The sequence below is a fragment of the Capsicum annuum genome, chromosome 2 (genome assembly GCF_002878395.1).
Source record: "Capsicum annuum cultivar UCD-10X-F1 chromosome 2, UCD10Xv1.1, whole genome shotgun sequence".
NCBI classification, from domain to species: Eukaryota; Viridiplantae; Streptophyta; class Magnoliopsida; order Solanales; family Solanaceae; genus Capsicum; species Capsicum annuum.
The window spans coordinates 111952371-111972554 of record NC_061112.1 but is presented as its reverse complement, the minus strand read 5'-3'; the positions used below and the strand labels follow the sequence as shown (position 1 = coordinate 111972554).

Here is a 20184-nt window from a genome sequence, read left to right as displayed (position 1 = left end):
ACATATAAATAATGATGTGCTAGTTCAGGTAAAATATATAAGAAGTATATACATTTATACAATGGTAATATATTTTTTTTATACACACTCAATCATGATAGATGCAATTTTATACAATTATGATATATTTTCTATGCACATCCTATACAAATATATGTTTTATACAATAATTATATAGTTTCTATACGCATATACATATTCTATAAAATAATTATACATTCTATACACATTTTATACAAATTGTTGTTGTAATGATTATATAGATAAATATTCTATACAATGTAATACTTTATGAAATGGCAATTTTAATTTTTAATACCTTAGCCGAGCATAATTTTTGATTTTTTTTTTAAAATATTACGTGGTGTACTATGTTGTTTGCTGTTAATATTTTGCAGAATTTATCAAATTCTCTTCAATGTATTTTATAGATTAAAAGTGTATTTAATGTATGGGACCTATTTGGTAAGGTTATGTGTGACCCTTTTAAGCGTAGAAGAGAGAAAAACATCAAGAAGGTTTTGGTGTTATCTGAAGAAAAATTGTGCAGCTTAATACTTCTTCCCTCTTTTTTCAATGCTTCCCCTTCGTTCAATTTTCTATATAGAACTAATAATAAGCAAATAGTTGGGGGAGTGAGCTGAGGAGTTTGTCTTCATAGAGATATAGGAGTTTAGCATAAGAAGGAGTTTCTGCAAATCAAGTGGCAACAATTTCAAGGAATTCATTCATGAACTAATTTCAAAGTATATAGTTACGGCTTAAGCTTCAAGAGGTAAATTCTTTAGCCCATATTTGTATATAATTATTAATAAGTATTTGAGGGTATTTAATTTGAATATTTATACTATATTTTGAAGTGGGTTATATTAGTTAGGGTTCTTAAAAAAAAAAAAAAAAAGGTGAAATTGGATAGAATTGATAGAATTATGTATTGGGTGAACTGTTAACCGACGGTGAAGTAAGTCGTTTTGTGTATAAACATATTTGTAGAATTTTCTTCATTAAATATAAGAGTTGTTGATTGTTTAAGCACCATCAATGAAGGTTGTGGAGTTCTATGTCCACTAGGTGTTCGATAAATCATCGTAGAGATTAAATTATTTAATTTCATGGTCGAGTATAACGTGAATAAATTATGGCTATGTACATTGATTCTTTGGAGTTGTTTGAAATCCGCAAATCTACTTTATCTTAAGTCCTCGAGATTTTCTACTGTAAGATAAAGGGGCAGCCCATTGTACATTGTGGAACCCAAAATTGAGGTATGTAAAGCTAAACCTTCCTTCGCCGTGAAGGCATAACTTATAGTCATTTGTTTCTCCTAACAGAATCAATACAGTTTACTTGATATACAGGAATAAATCTTTCACCTTCTATGCATCTAACACGTGACTATATGCCTAATATTACCACAATATATATGTTCTTTTTCCATTTTTAATTACTTGTCTCCATTCTTCATGCGTCCATTCATTGGAGTTGCAATATTCATTCTTACCCATGTCAAGTTAAGTATCTATAGAGCGACACATACTTGTACTCGTGTGTGTTGGAAATTCTTAGAATTCATATATTAGATCTATCACATGCACTAAGTTTAGAATAAATAGACATAGCATAGTCACATTTGTATATTGGATTACATAGCAATATAATGATAGAATAAAAATAAGAACTAGCGTTTGAATAACTCGACACTAGTAGGGAAGTTAATGGAATATGAGAAACATTACTTTAATAGCGGAATAGTATTTATCATGATACACTTTCATAGGCCTATGCGACACTACTTGATAAAAGTTATTGATGGGAGGGTACATAGGTTTGGCTTGGCATGTCGCTCGACGTGATTCTGTGCACAGGATCGAGACCAGACCACTACAGTGAGCCCAAACATTGTGGCGTACCCGCCTTAGTGGCATCATTTGAATTTGGAGTCAGCTGGGGTGCCCCTGACTCAAGCCAATATATGGCACATGTGACCTACGGGCAGACCCTTATAGTGAGTTCCAAGGAGGAGCATACCCTATATCAGATCGCGATTACAGTTAACGTATAAAGTCATAGCCAGGAGTATCTAGGTAACACATGTGGTACACTTGACATAGAATGTCTTGGTGGGTTGTCATATGATTATTTGTATTAAAAGTAGGTGCAGGTCATCACTTAGGCAAATTATTAGTCCCTTAATAATAATGCTTATTTATTTATATGCACTTATATGATAAGTTAATAAAGTAAATGCATAGGTGATAGTCTTATATGGTGTACTTGTCACCCGTCCTCTCGTATAGTTTCATGTAAGAGGTTCAGTATTCAGTCGCCCGTAGTTGCTTATTCTATTGTTTGATTCCTTGAGCATCCTTATACATTCACTTGGTATTCTGTCTGCTTTACATACTAGTACATATTTTATATGTACTAACATTCCTACGTTCGGGGGCATTGCATTTCTGTATATACAGGATCAGATATATCGATGAGCAGACTTCTATACTAGGCACTTGTTCGTATTCAGCAAGGCAGTCGGTGAGTTCCTCTCTTACCTGGAGCTAATAAATGTCTAGTACTATTTAATCATGTTCCCGATTATAGTTTGGTTTGGGTGTGTCGGGGCCCTGTCCCGGTCACCTTCCCTGGTGCAGTTATAATTTCTCTTAGAGGCTTCGTAGACAGTATCAAGTTATCATACGTGGTCATAGTTTCCCTTATTTCTATCAGTTGGATTCAATAAGCCGGAATTGTGCATTTACATAGGCTCTCATAATTGTTTAGAATTAGTAACTCTTTTGAGTATAATACTTATACGATTTTAGTCCGCTCCTTCTAAGCTAGGGGTGTGACATACAACAAATATATAACTTTTATACACATTCTATACAATTTATATAGAAGCCTTATACAAATACATATTTTATGCGTATCCGATATGATTTCTATACAAATCTTATACATATACATATTCTATACAACAATAATATAATTTCTATCACATTCTATACAAACTTAGTTGTGATAAATATTTAGATACACGTTCTATAAAATATATATATAGAGAGAGAGAGAGATTCTATATAAATTTATACACCTACGTATTTGATACAACAACTGTAAATTTATATACATCATTTAGCTAAAATTAAAGAATGAGAAAAATCATCAGCATCAACAACAAAATTCAGATCAAACTTGAACCCTCTGGCTAACTTCAAAATACCTTTTCTACACACTCCCTATACCACTGGCTGATTTCAAGAATTTTCTCACCCCCTCCCCCTCAAAAAAATGAATATGACTTTCGATTTCTACTATCCAAGAAAGATCTTGATTCTACAAATCAACTCAATTAGTGAAGGTACATGAGCCCATCGCAAAAAATACTTAACCGGCATAACTCAAAAAATTAGTGAAATGAAAATCAACTTAAGAAAACAAACGAAACATACAAAAATTGAAGAATGAAATCTATCGTCATCTAAGTCAAGAGAGTAAATCCAACCGTAGATAATGCAGATGATATTGAGATATGTGATTGAAGAAAAATGAGAAAGAAGATTCATGAGGTTGGAAAAAATTTAAAAGAAAAATTATAGTGATATAATGAAGAAGATAAACTTCATGGGCTTTGAGTTATTTGAAGTAGATGGCTATTAATTGAAAATAAAAAGATCGAATGACTATCTTTTATCCAACATGTTAAATTTGGAAAATTAATTTTGAAAAAAAGAAATTATCTTAGATATACTTTTAAGATTGTTTATTGCAAGTTGTAGATGTACTTTTTAAAAATTATAAATTTCAACTTTTAATTACAAGTTGTAGCAGATTTATGTAGCAGCTTTGATAAATTTTATTGATATCTTAATTTTTTAAAATTGTATTATTTTTTTTTATTTTGATCTATGAAATTGATATGTGGAATGATATAGAAGGATGATGCATATTTATTAATGTTTTTAGTGAAGAAAATGGTATTGAAATAAATATCAAAAATCTGGATTGTACTTTTTCAAATGTTGCAACTAAAAATACATAATTTTATATTTTGATGAATTTTTTTCGACTATTATAATAAATAAATTTGTATAATATTAAGGTTTATTTCGCTCAAAATTTGATTTCTGATTTTTTGAGGAATAAGAAGAAAGGTGTAAATCTAAATGAAATTATTTCGACGATTAAGATGAAAAATCTAGATAATAATAAATTTTTATATTTTTTTAATTAAAATTCCTAAGTCAGTATTTTAATAAAAATCCTCCCCTTAAATATTAAAATTATTTGAGAAATTTTATTTTCAATCACTATATTTTTTGCAGATTTATTGAAGAAATAAGAAGAAGAAGATGCTATTCAGTTTGAAAAAGGAAAAAAACTATTTCAAGAGAAAAATAATTGACATTCCCTTATTAACTTTTTTTTTTAAGGATTTTTTTAAAAGAATTGTCGTTTTTCTTTATTGTTTTGTTAAAAGGTTTGCTATGTATTACAATCAAAAAAAATATTGTTATGAGTTGCAAAAAATATTCTACGGTTGTATATTTAGATTTTTTATATTTTTTTTCCATTTTGAAATTAATCGGACAATGTCTATTTTCCTTGTAGGAATTGTGGGTTAATCATCTCCTCCTGACGGATCAAGTTCAGATTAGCCTGCCAAAACGGACCAAGTTCAGAAGAGACTTTGGAGATTATTTCGATAATTTTGGCCCAAATTAAGACTATATCGAGGACTGCTTTAAGAAATACTAATAATTACCCTCACTAACTGAATTATATAACCATTTAAACTTTGAAGTATACCTTAACAATAAGAGATGTAAAATATCGAACAGCAAGCTTGCATCTTTGGTTTTTACTTGATAATCTAGCATAATCAAATATTAACATGTACCCCTAAATAAATCAGGGCTCCCACCGTGGTTCGTTCCAGCTCTAGAATTTGAGGCCCAAGTCCATATAGTAAGTAGTCCAACAAGTAGATGGCCCAAGATAAATTCAAATCAAATTTATCCATCAAATCAAATGATAATATTAAATAAAATAAGTACATATTTTGACATAATGATAAAATATACGTACTTGGTTTGATGTAAAGGGAGTACAAATAACCTTTTTTAATTCTTATGTTATCCTTTTCTTAATTAATAACTATATGGTTAATTGATATCATGAAGAAGCAGCAGCATGTTGATGATCATCTCTATTTGCCGCCGTCTTGTCCGGTAAATGTGTGGCATCCAACGCAATGGTCATTTCCCTCGGATTCAATAATTATTATTCCCTCTTGCTATATTACTATATTTAGAACACAAAGTATTACAGTACTTACTAGTTGTACTCTACACCAAAACAATCAAAACACTTATGCATGCATTAACATTTGTCTGATTTATGCATATTTTAAGTCTTATCAGAAGAAAGAATATCTAATGGCCATTTAAAAATTAAATAGAAGAAAATAATTTTTGAATCTTTTATGTATAAACGTAAAGATTTCTTAAAAAAAAAGATATAATTAAAACTAAGAGTAAGTTGTCCACAGTGAGATCCTTATTTATACATAAAATCTAAAAATACTATTTTTTGTTCTATCAATTTGTAAACGATCATGGTGGATTATTCCGCACAGTTTTCTCTGTAAAGTTTACGCTGGTCATAATTTTATGGCATCTATTTTAAAACCTTTTCCTCCCAAATATATTAAATATATTTATAACCTTTTGTTACTTATATATGCTTTAATTTCTTTCTAATTCTTTCAAACGTGAAATGAAGGTGAGTTGGGATTTCAAATATAAATAAATGCTAGCATATATACAAAGCTAAACTTGCCTTTGCTTTAAGCTGCTGTTAGCCTTTTGGAGGGAAAAAAAATCCAAAACAAAATAAAACAGACTATTTTGAGCATAGGAATAAGAAAAGATGAGATGCCCCATGTTCATGTATAGAGTGGAGGGGTCCTATATCTCTATCATCCACAAAACTTTGTGTGTTTTTCTTCAACATCAATAAAAGTATAGAATAGTCGAATATGTAAATAATCTCAACCACTCTTCCACCACTTGCCTTTTCGTTTTATTTGTAACTTTAAATGCAAGGAGTGTTACTTTTCTTTTAAATGCTTTTAATTTGTGTTTCTCCTCCTATCAACATTAATTATTTTGGGTGAAGTCAAATCTAGCAATACAATGCCTATTAGAAAAGGAAAAACTACTTATAACTTTTCATTATTACTTAAAATATCATCTCACTAAACTAATTACAAAAATCTCTTCTAACTCATAAAAGTAGCTTGTTTTCAGATACATCACAATTCACTCTTATTACTTCGCCTACTGGGCCGCAAATATCAGCCAAAATTCAGGTAATGTCTCCGGCTATTTTCTAAGCAAAACTTTTGATTGTTTTTATTACAATTTCTATAAATTAATTTTCGTCCATCTGTTAGACTATTATGCATCAAAAGATATTTTACTCTTCATCTATGTATCATATAAGCTAATTGTAGTTTTATAACTTAATGTAAATTATATAATGTATCATATATTTTAAAAAATAAGTCAAGTGTAATGCAAATTTAATTACAGTGATGTATCTCAACCAAAATAATTTAATATATCAGAAACTTAAATTAACAATACAATAGTAGATATAATATTGTTGTATTTGCATGTAGAGTAATGTATCCTAAGATCTTTAGCTTTTAATATAAGGTATTAGATAATTTTTACACATATAAAATATTAAGCAAATTAAATATAATAATGTATTAGTAACCACAAATAAATGTAATGTGTTGTGAATTGTAGTGTATCATGAACTCAATGTTATTAAATGAAATATTTGTTATCATAATACAATATATCATAAGTTTTTACATAATAGGAAAACTTATGATATTTGTTATCATAAGTTATTAAATGACGTATATTATGTAATTTAAACAACAATTTCTTTAATTGAGCGCATTAATTGCTCAATTGTGGGCTTAATTACCGCTTCTTCTTTTTTTAACTACAATTAAAGATTTATTAATGTATCATAACGTTAACTAATGAATCATATCTGGAATTTTATGTAATTATTATAAAAACGGGGAAAGAAAGTAATTAAGTAGTAAAGTATTGAGATTTATGTTGTTTATCCATTAGAAAAACCTTCTCACTGAAAATACATGTCCATTTTTGTTTATTTGGTTTAAAAGATAAAAGATAATTTCATTTTTGTTTACCTTTGTAACCCTTATTGTTACAGCTTAAAAAAAACTATTGTTAAGTGCTATAATTATTTTAATTTATTTCCCAAGATATAAAAATTAAGAATAATATAATAAAATTATTAGTTTATTTATTGAAGTGTGTCAACCCAAACACACAAGTTAAATATCACGGAGGGAGTATTAGATCCCCATCTCCACCCCACCCCTCCTTCCATATTGTCCTTTTTTCTCTTCTTTTTCTATTTAAAAGTATTAATAAATCGTGAAACTTTTAATACCTTTCTTAACCCATTGATTTATTTATTTTGTTGGTTGAGATTTGCAATAATTTGTGGTGTCTATTTAATGGTGAATTTCAAAATATCCCTTATGACAAGTAATTGTCAATAGTAATATCATGTACACATATGAAAACATGGACATATCATGAGAGGGCAAGAACCTAATATATGGAGTACTATTAATTTCTTGAAAGGAATATCATATCATTTTATTGAGTGGAGCCCACATGAGCAAAAAGGTGACGGTCCAAGTATCTTGGCCCATGTTTGTGCCCAAAATCTTACATGAAAAAGAGGGGTGTGGCCCCAAAAATTGATAAAGAAATGGAAAGGTGTGTCACACAAAAGTTGTCCACTTTGTTGATTTATCCATATTCCCTCCTCATTGACTTAAGATAAGGGTTTTTATTTGATTTGAAAAGTAATAGGAGTAGGATAGATGGAGGGGACAAGACTTAGCACAAAGTATGGGATACAATAAAAGAATCATTAGGGCCCAAGATGTGAAACTTAACTTTCCTTGTTGTGTCAGTAATGGTTAGGGCACATATCTACTCTTCCATCAAACCTTTAATTTGATGTTGCTTCCTTTGTGCTTTTGCAGCACATATGATATATACCCCTTTATGAAGTGGGGTCTATTTACTAAAAAGGTAGGGCCCACTAATACAGCCACTTGAGAGGCAAATATATGATAAGAGTTTTTGGAAATCAATATGCTAGATGGTTAAGATGGATGATATTTCTTCATCCTTAATCAATGTTGAATATCAGCTTGGGAAAGGAAAATACTTAATAGGGAGTCTTTGAATTGGTAATTTTTGAACATTGGATGATTTTTATTATTTTAGAAAAATAAGAAATGATTAAATAGGATAAATGAAATATATTCATTCTTGATCAGAAGTCTCGATTAGAAACGCACTTAGATAATAAGATACGAGTCAACTTCAAAGATGAGATGATTATATGTATGAATAGAAAAGGAAGAATTTGTGGGTGTGGGTGTGGGTGTGGGTGTGGGTGTGGGCGTGGATGGAAGTGGAAGTTGCCATGCCATGCCACACACACACATCTAAAATAATGACACTTCCACGTTGTGTTTCCTTTAAATGAGAATTTTGATGACTTTGTCATGGGCATCATTTTTGGTGGATTTGGACGAATGGGTAAAAAATATGGAGTGGAACAAAAGCTAGGTAAAGGGGATTTGTTTGTTTGTTTATATATCCCCCTAGCTAGTTGAACCATCAATACCAATAAAGATGATGGACTTGTTGGAAAGCAAAGACTAGAAAAAGAGGAACAATCCAAACTATTCTTTCTATGGCATTTGTGTATTTGTGACAGATGGTTGGTGCATACATCACTTTCTCCCACTATTCCATGTGCTAAGCTCACAAGATTTCTTGCAACACATTATTTGTGGGGTTCCCAAAGTGCACTGCATACATCACTTTCATCACTAGTAGATACTCCTATTTATAACCAAAAAAAGTTGTGATATTCTTTTTATTTTTTGATATTATGTTTATAGATTTAGTAAGCTTTAGTTTGCACACCATCATTCGTTAGGTCTTCTCATTGTTCCACTTTAACAACTTAAAAATGCAAAAACATAAAAAAGAAAAATAATTCCCCATCTTGGATAACACGATTACACTTAGATTTTCACGGCTAAGAATTACAGTAAATGGATTGTACTTAATCAATTTTTTTGAATTCGAGTCTTACTAATGAAAAAATTGAATAAAGAGCATTTCTTTTTATTAATGGAGCCCATAAAATGTAAATTCAAATAACTCGGAACCTAAAGTGAATAATAGACATCAAATGATAAACTAAAAAAGAAAAGTAAAACGTCTCACTTAGCTTTTCCATAATGTAAAACCTTAAATTCCTATTCAATCCACAAATAATTCAACCAACATGTAAGTGGGGGTACACTTTGTTCCTTGTTGGATTGAGAGGGATGGGATATATATCAATCAATTATTGATATAGTGTCTTGCATTGTAAGTCTAGTGGCCGGTACCTATTACTCTCATTAAACACTAAATACTACTTTTTCTATGTGGAAATATATTGATAGTACATAAAGAGACACCAACATGATCCACTTATATTATTATTAAAAAACACTTGAGTAATCACGACTGCAAGGGAACTATAATAATGTACTTTTTCCCAAGAAATAGCACACGATTTGGAAATAGCATAATGGATTGAAAGTGACAAACATAAAGTTACTCACCACCTTACTTTATTATTACTACTACTTTTTAATAATTTAATCCACAATTTCTAATGTTATAACTACAATCCCACTTTGTTTGCTTTTAACCTAGCTAGCACTTTTACTTAAATGAGTAAATGCTGCAGCCATTATTGACTACCAAAATATCCATGCAAATCTTTGAGTTTGAGAGCAATAAGCACTATGACCCTCATTTAGGTCATTGGACACAATCAATTAAAATCTTGAAACAAAAATCCTCATGTTTTACATATATTATGGAGGAAATGCTTATATGAGCTATTATTCTTCTTATATAGATGCAATTAATTGGTTTGAGAAGGCAATAAGTCCGAATAAAATTCATGAATAGTAATTTTTTTAGTTTGTATAGTTAAAAAATAGTTATCATCACGGAGTTCTAAATTTTATGAGTGAAATTTTATGATATTAGTATTATGTGAAATTCACCTCTGAGGCTTTAAACTCAATAATAGTAACAACTTCTGAAAGATATTGTTAAAGAATGTCTATGTAAAATGGAAGAATTGCAGCTTGATAGCTTGCAATCAAGGAGAAGAAGAAGATAGTCAAAAACTGAATTTTCATTATTCTCACCTGAAGATTACAGTTATGAGTCTATTTATAGACTTGAGTTAAGATGAGTTAAGAATGAGCTAAGAATGAGCTAAAAAGTGAATCATGTATCCAACTCATTATAACTATTGTAACTAACTAATCATTGTATAACAACCTCAAACAACCTTCAATAACCTCTACAAATGACTCAGCTAATGACTAACTAACTAACTACTCCTATCAATATTACACACCAATGGAACAAGTAATGTATGTTGTAGTGTATGTAGTAGTTCAAAACACTCCCCCTCAAGCTGCAGGGTGCAGATGTTTGGCAGACCAAGCATGCCAAGTAAATGAGTATGTTGAGCAAGGCTCAGGCCCTTGGTAAGCAGGTCAGCAAGTTGATCACTAGAATGAACATAGAGAGCTTTAAATAAGCCATTTTTTATCTTGTCCCTGATGAAATGACAGTCAATCTCAATGTGTTTGGTTCTCTCATAAAACACAGGGTTGTTGGCCAACTGAATGGCTGAATTACTGTCACTAAAGACTGAAACAGGAAGGGTGACATGAACCCTGAGGTCTTGAAACAAACCAACCAGCCAAGTGAGCTCTGCAACTGCTAAAGTCATGCTTCTGTACTCAGCTTCAGCAGAACTCCTGGAAACAGAGTGCTATTTTTTATTTCCATGATATTAGTGATTCACCAAAGTGAATGGCATAACCAGTAATTGATCTTCTAGTGTTGGGACAAGCAGCCCAATCTGAGTCGCACCAACAAGTTAAAGAAGTAGCAGGCTTAGCCTTGAACCAGATACCTTGACCAACAGAACCTTTAAGGTATTTGACCACCCTAGTAACTGCTTTCCAGTGGAATTTCTTGGGATGTTCCATGAATTGGCTGAGAGTTTGCATAGCAAAATTAATGTCTAGCCTTATAATAATGGCATACATAAGTTTTCCAACAAGTCTTTGGTAAGATGAAATGTCAGATAGCAACTCATCATCTTGTGCACCTGTGGCATGATCATACTCAATAGATGTTAACTTGGCACTAGATTCTAGAGGGGTGATAGATGGTTTAGAACCACTAAGCCCTGTGTCAACAATCAACTCAAGAATGTAATTTCTTTGGTTCAGTATGATCCCTGATGTTGATCTTAAAACTTCAATACCCAAAAAATACTTGAGATCACCCAAGTCTTTCATTTTGAATTGCTGATGCAACTTGAGTTTGGTGGCATTGATCAATGATGCACTGCTCCCAGTAATTAGCAAATCATCAACATATACAAGTACTATAACAGTGTCATTACTTTGATGCAGAGTGAACAGGGAATAGTTATGTACACTTTATGTAAAACCAGCATCAAGTAAGGCATGAGTGAGCTTTATATTCCACTTCCTGAAGGCCTGCTTAAGGCCATACAAGGATTTGATCAATTTACACACCTTGTGTTCCCCTTGTCTTCTAAGTCCTTCTGACATCTCCATGTAGACTTCCTCCTCAAGATCCCCTTGCAAGAATGCATTATACACATCCATTTGATGAAGATTCCAACCTATAGATATAGCTACTGAAATCACATATCTGATTGTAACCATCATAGCCACTGGTGAGAAGGTTTCATGATAATCTAACCCCTCTTGTTGACTATATCTTTTGGCCACTAACCTTATCTTGAACCTCTCTACTTCACCATTTGCAAGATATTTGATTTTGTATATCCACTTGGAGCCAACAGTATTCTTCCCTTTAGGTAAATCAACAATGATCCATGTATTGTTAGCTTTCAATGCTTGAATTTCTGACTTCATAGATTCCACCCACCTTTTATTTTGTATAGCTTGTTTAAAGTGCTGAGGTTCTGTCTAAGTTAAGAATTTGGTTAAATAGCACTGATAAGTAGGACTTAGATTTTTATAAGACAAGTTGTTGGATAATGGATGCTTGCATCTCTGGGTTCTGGAAGTGTCAACATAATCATGTATTCATACTGGTGGTTTGTTTGTTCTTGCTGGTCTACTGGAAGAAGGTTAAGGCAGGGAAGGTTCATTTTGGAATGTGTCTGCATGATTGGTGCCAGGTAAAGCTGCACCAGGTACTGCAGCATCAGTAATGCCATCCTCTTCAATTGGAGTATCTTTTGTGACACTCTCAGTAGATGTCTCAGGAAATATTTCATCATCTATAAGGACCAAGAAGCTAGTGATAACTTCTTCAGATGAGGAAGATTGTGTATTTTGTGCTGGTGATGAAGTAAAAAGAAATGTATCTTTATGAAACACTACATCTTTACTAGTTAATATTCTCTTTGATGTGAAATCCAATAGTAAATATCCCTTCTGAGACTCTGAATAGCCTACTAATACTACAGGTTTGGCCCTTTCTATGAATTTATCACCTCTTGGTAAGATAGTTACATAGCACAAGCATCTAAATACTCTAAGATGAGACAACTTAGGATCCTTGGAAAACATCAATTGAAATGGGCTCTTACCACTCAGAACAAATGATGGCAACATGTTCATTATATATACTACAACTTTTACACATAGTCCCCAATATTTAATAGGCAAGTGAGACTGAAACTTGAGGGCTCTGGCTATGTTAAATATGTGTTTGTGCTTCCTATCCACAACTCCATTCTGTTGAAGAGTCTGAGGGCAACTGGTTTGATACAAAATGCCTAGGGACTGGAACAATGTCTTACAATGAGAGTTGATAAATTTAGTTTCATTATCAGATCTGATGGATTTCACCACTAATAAAAACTGAGTTTTAATCATAGAAATGAATATTTTAATGGCCACTATGGTCTCATACTTTAACTGCAATAGGTACACTCAAGTGTATCTACTATGGTCATCTATCATAGTCAAGAAATAGTATTTGTTTTCAAAAGTAGAAGTTTTATATGGACCCCATAAACCCATGTGTACAAGTTCAAACCAAGTGGAACATCTAGTAGTACTTGTAGGAAATGACAATCTTGTCTGTTTAGCTAGTGGACACACAGTACATTTATTCAACATATTTACATCACTAGGAATGTTTTAGAATGTCTAAACATTTGAGAACTTGAGAAGCAGGGTGTCCAAGTCTTTGGTGCCATAAACTGCAACTGGAAGTTGAGACTTCTTCAATGAATTTGTTGGTTTTTTGTCCTGACTGATTAGTATTTCCCGTCCAACCACTTTTAAGAACATACAGTCCACCCTCTTGTCTACCAATCCCCTTCACCTTGCCATTGAAGAGGTCCTGAAAGATACAAAAAATCAGGATAAAATAGTACAAAGCATGAAAGTTACTTGGTTATCTTAGCAACAGACAACAAATTGAGTTTAAAGTCTGATAAAAATAGGACATCTTTAATCACATCATCTGCAAAAATGTAGGCTTCTCTAGTGTGTGAGATTGTCACTTCATCATCTGTTGGGAGGTGCAACTTGTCCAAATATTTAGTGTCTAATCTGGTACTACTTTTGAATAAGTGTCTATGTGCAGACACATGATGTGTAGGACCTGAGTCTACAATCCAACTTTCAGGATAGGCTTTGGACAAGAAATAAGTAGTAATACCTGGCATATTGACTTGTTTCATATCCTTGATATCTTTGCTCAACATGGTCATAATCTGAGTGTACTCCTCCTCAATGAATGTGTGAGGCTTGGCCAGTGGTGCATGAGTCCCTTCATGACTAGAACTTGCAGCATCAACCTGACCAGCTACTATAGTTGGAGCCTGGGAAAATTTGTTACTAGTGTTGACAAAATTGTTACCACCATTGTTACTGCCAGTGTTCTGTGACCCGAAGTTAGAGTTGTATCCTTGTTTCTTCTTGTTCTTCCAATCATTTGGATACCCTACCAACTTGTAACAAGTTTCCTTGGTATGACCTAAAAGATGACAGTAATCACATTTTCTGCCTTTATAGTTAGTGTTGTTTTATCCAAAATCATAATTTCAATTCACTTGCATATCAAGTGGTTCTGATCTGTCATTCACAGTCATCATACAAGATGAATATTGTATTTCATCCTCTATATGCATGGCATAAGGTTGATTAATAGTAGAAGTTACTTCTTTGAGCAGTATTTGTCTTCTAGCTTGATCATAGGACTCATTCAGGCCACTTAAAAACTGTAAGAGTCTAAGTTGACACATATGATCTGAGTACTCTCTAGACTTAGGGCAATCGCAACTAGGATTTGGCATTAGTACATCATACTCACTCCATAAACTCTTCAATTTGGTAAAATAAGCTGAGATTGAATCTGTACCTTGAGAGTGCATATTAATTTTACGATGCAATTGGTATATACGCATACGATTCACCTTGTCATATCTTTCCTTCAAATCTTCTCAAACTGCACAAACATTTGTGGCATAAACAATTTCAGATAACAGAATTTCACTCACAGTGTTCATGATCCAGGAAAGCACAATTGTATTACATATTTTTCACTGCTCATGTAGCTCCTCTCTATACGACTCCTTGCTGCAGGTTCCAGTGACAAACCAAACTTTCTCTTTCCTAAGAGAGCAATACGCATCGATCGACTCCATAAACTATAATTTTCTGAACTAGTTAACTTGATTGGAACAAGTACGGCACTAGAACTATCAGAAACACCAATGAAAAGTGGATCACTTTGATCTATTTTAGGCGCCATGATTGATAGGATGTAACTGCAAGGTAGATCTAAATCGCGAAGAAGAAGAAGCTAAAAAAACAGAGATCGAAAATGCACTGAGAAAGAGATCTCAAGTTACACAGAAAACTTGGTGAAATATGATCGAAAACACACTTAGTGTTGAGCTCGTGGCTCTGATACCATGTAAAATGGAAGAATTGCAGCTTGATAGCTTACAATCAAGAAGAAGAATAAAATAGTCAGAAACTGAATTTTCATTATTCCCGCCTGAAGATTATAGTTATGAGTTTATTTATAGACTTTAGTTAAGATGAGCTAAGAATGAGCTAAGAAGTGAATCATGTATCCAGTTTATTGACAACTCATTGTAACTATTGTAACTAACTAATCATTGTATAACAACCTTCAACAACCTCTACAGCTGACTCGGCTATTGACTAACTAACTAACTACTCCTATCAATATTACACACCAATGGAGCAGACAGTCGTATATGTTGCCACGTATGTGCTAGTTCAAAACAGTCTAATCAACACTATTATTGTCATTAATCCCCCTCAAAGTCATACATGGCCAAATTTTGGGTAGTAAGACATTATTATGTAAATTCACCTCTTGAACTTCAAACTCAATAATAATGACTATTTTTGAAAGATATTATCGAAAAACATCTAATCCGCATTATTCTTGCCATAAATCGTTCCTAAAAGTCGTATGTGGCCAAATTTTTGATTGTTTGAAATGGATGATATCCATCCATGTACGAAATATCTCTATATATAAATATAGGGACAAGTATTATGAGTCTAAAATTGACGTTCTAATCTTGTTTTAAATTATTTTTCTACTAATTTGCAGTTAGCTTTATATATCAGTTATAACTGCCTAAACTTCCGTTTAATTGATTGTGCTATGACCCAAGGAAAAAAAAAAGATTCATTTTAGATTTTTCTTTACAAGAATAAAATATTATGTAAATAGATAAAAATTAAAATATTTTCATCACATATAAAATTAATAAGTTATTGAATATTTTTATATATAAGATAATTGTTAACTAGTTTGTCAAAGCGTATTAGCTATTTCTGCGAATGTTTTCTTATTTAGTTGGTCAAAGATTATTTTTCTTTAGAATCAGTGTTACGTATCTTATTTAGGAGTAATTACGGCCCTAAATTCTCAATCAACTAGTTTCGAATATATCTAAAAATATGTAGATTATGTATAATTATATTGAATATATACATGTATTATACATATTATATACATACTGAAACGATCAATTAATTCATTGAACAGTCATAGAGTAATTTTTAATGTCACAATTTTCCTACTTATAATATGAAATCCAGAATTAACCCAAAAAAAAAAAAAAAAACTTTTTTCCAACAATTATTCTTTTATGTGAGTAGTTGTTTGTCATCTCTCATGAAAAGGAAGTGGATTGAGGAGGAGCCATCTGTTTGCACTTCTTGACAAATATCATTTGTTTTATTATACTTAAAGTGGGTATTTAATTTGAAACCATGAACATGGTCAATAAACAACCTTTTCTGAAATGTCATTTTCATAGTGAAAAGGACAAAAGCAAAATCAATTCCCCTGCAAATTTCCAACTTATCATCCTCATACAGCCACCCTCCACATCACTTTCACTAAATAATTTGGACAAAATATGGATAATCTTGACAATATTATCAGCATGGGATAATCTTATGGTTCTACTTGTTCATTGATTCAAAAAACAATTAGGTAGATAATTAAAATAGTTGGTAGAAGCTTTTCAACGTCTTAATGCTGATCAAATTCAGAATATTTTAAAGCTTCTTCGAGAATGTGGCTTGATTAAAAACAACATTTGATTTTGTAAATGCTTCACATAATTTGTTGGAAATCAATACTAATAAATTCTTTAAAACTTGCATTTATTTTATTACTCCTTGTAGTATTTACTTTACATCTTTTCCTGCTGCTCTGTTTCGATTAACTTCTCTTTCGAATCGAGCATCTATAAAATATTATTTCTCTAACTCACAAAGATAGAAATTAAAGTATATGTATAGCTTAATCTTCAAAGACCTTATTTGTAGGATTACATTAAATACATTTGGTGTTATGCTGGGTATGGGTGAGTATTTATCATTATATGAATATGTTTAGGTATCACACTTGAAAGTTATACACCATTTTAGATGGAAAAAATCTACTAAATTTCGACATCTTAAAGTTTGTCTTATATGGATTGATATTGACTAATGAGGTGATTATGTGTTCTCATATAATAGTGCTTAATTAGTCAAAAGAAATTAGGCTATCAACACCCCATACCCCACCACTCAACCCCCACCTAAAGTATTGAACAAGTTAATATATCTCACAAGACATTTTAATATTTGCTAATTAAGTAATAATTTTAAATAAGAATTATTCATGTTTTACCTAAAAGCGTGACTATTGATTACACTTTTAAGATATTGATAACAACATCACCCAATATTCATAAGTATGTTTATTTTTATAATGAAACCAAATTTTCATAAAAGTTGGATCAAAGTAATTAATTATGGTTTACCATTCTTTAAGTAACGATACCATCTTGCCTAAGCGATGATTATCAGTTATGACAAATCTTTTATTTAATAATTTAGTATCGAAGGACCTATTAGTGTGCCCTTTGAAAGGGGCCATTCAACCATCAACAAAAAATTAATCACTTCCATTCTTATCTTTCAAAATATGCATCAATTTCCTATAATAGTAAATAATTAGTCAATTTTGACATCGAGTGAAACCGAACCTATTTTCTAGTAAACACCAATTAGATGTTTGATTTTAGATTGGTAGGTAGTCAAGCGTTGTCTAAATTTTCTTATGAGTATTGGCATATTATTATTAATTTCCAATTATCTCATTCTATGATTTTATTATCATTATATGTTGTTTCATTTGTTTTAATTATCATATTATTTGTTGTTGTTATTGTCTCTTATTATTTTTAGCATGAAGTACTTCCGTATTTAATTTAATATGATTTCTTCTTCCTTCACAAAATATGAATTAGAGTCTGTATACAATTCACTTTCCCTACTTGTGATTTTTCACTGTATTGTAGTAGTAGTTGTTGTTGAGTGGACCAGAACCTATTTTCTTGTAATCACCAATCAGATGTTTGATTATTGATGAATAATAATGTACGTTACTTTGAAGTCAAAATTTACAAAGTGGACTTCAAGTTTCGAATTAATTAAAATGATGGTCCTCCAAATAAACAACGTGTTGTTTATCAAAATAATAATACTCAAAACGTAGAAGTAGTATTTGATTAGGCTTTCCTTGCAAGAGAAATACTTTTAAAAGCAAGTAAACAAGTAAAAGTATTAACGTGTAAACCACCTCTTTGCTGGTATATGTACCTATCTTATGAAAACCCATCCAAATTTATTTGATATATCAACAGAATTTGACTTGTAATTCATTCGTAGAAGTTAAAAGAAAACGTTGAATCAATAATAAAAGAAGAGTAGTTAAATGTGTTGATATCAAAGTCAGCTTGAATCTCATTAGAAATATGAAGTCAGTATAATATATATTATACTCTCTCGTTTAAAAAAATGACTTATTTTGAATTAATATCGAGCTTAATTAAATAAAAAAGACTTTTACATTTTGTGTTCTTAAATTAAAGTTATGTTTATGTATCAAAATATTTTTTAATCTTATGATCTTAAACATGCCACGTGTAAAGTTGAAATTAAATATTATAAGAAAAAAGGAAGTCACTTTCTGTAAGAAAAGAATATTAGTAAGTCAGATGCAATTTATCAATCTTAGGCATCTAGATATTGGTCAGATTGAATATTTATCTATATTTGTGTTCAACTAATTTTTAATCCATTCAAACTCAATTAGCTAGTCATTTTGCCACCACTCCTAATAACTATAAAGAGTCTTGTTTGGTTCTTGCTCACAAAAAGAGTTATAATACGCCTAAAAACTAACACAACTAATATCATATTTAGTAATTCTTAGTTCTTGTGTCTAAAATTCAAGCAGATAGTGTTTGATGTTTTTTAAAAATAAATTTAAATAAAAAATTAAACATTTGGAGTCAATTTATTATTATATGTGAAATAGAACATGAAGAATCTAATACTTAAATAACTAATTTTTATATTATTAATAGTTGAATTTTATACTGATCAGCAACCAAATGACTCCTATCGTATAGAATTAAAATGATTTATAAGCAATGGTGGCATTAAAAATTTGATTAAGGAGCATCATAATTTAAAAAGAAAAAGTATATACACGTAAGAAAAGATAGAGATTTAAAATTTATATTTATAATTAAAATATTGATCAAAATATATTGCATAAATTTCAAGGGCAAGGCGATTGCTACCAATTTAGCATAAGGTGGTTCTGTGGAAAAAAATTGACTTTATAAATCACTTGTGAATTTTTATTTAGTTTTACAATGTTTACTTCCTTTATTTATTTTTATTTGTCATTTGTTTTTTTTATTAAATTTTATTTTTGTTGTTATATTGTCATTTTAATATATTACAAAGATATGATTTTATAATTTTATTTAAAATATTAATTACTGTTTAAAAAATAATTTTAAAACATAACAATAAATATTAAATTAAAATATTATGATAAAATAATTAAGTTAATAATTATTTTTTATGAATATACCAATTGAATTAAAATCGAAGTGGCAACTACTCTCGCCATTTAAAAAAGAATGACCTACTTTTATTTTTAGTTTATTTCAAAATAAATGATCCTTTCCTTTTTTTTAACAATATTTTAATTTTAATTTTTCATATGTCATATTTAGTACCATAAGATTAAAAAATATTTTAATATATTTGATACAACTTTAATTTAATATTACAAGATTCGAAAATCTTCTATCTTTTTTAAATTTTATAATAAATTAAATTAGATTATTCGTTTTTAAACGGAGTGAATACAACTTTGTAAAAGAAAAGTCATAACATTAAATAATTAAATTTCTAAGTGATTATGTTTGTGATACATGAGACAGAGTGTCTCATATCAAGGGACCCACCTCCAAGATCCCTCTTACCCACTAAAGTTAAATTAGTACAATATCATATATTTTCTGCTTTTCAAAATAATTAGTTCCAATTGAACACATTTTAAAAAAAAATTCTCAAAATTATATTTT

At 30.7% G+C, this 20184-nt stretch overlaps 1 long non-coding RNA gene across 1 annotated transcript; it reads left to right on the top strand.

The window, feature by feature from the left end:
• The first annotated feature begins 287 nt into the window (after positions 1-287).
• LOC107861099 lies at positions 288-6515 on the top strand. The gene is made up of 3 exons (XR_001671738.2): positions 288-775; positions 2469-2532; positions 4609-6515. It is a non-coding gene; the product is annotated as an uncharacterized LOC107861099 (long non-coding RNA).
• The last annotated feature ends 13669 nt before the right edge of the window (positions 6516-20184 follow it).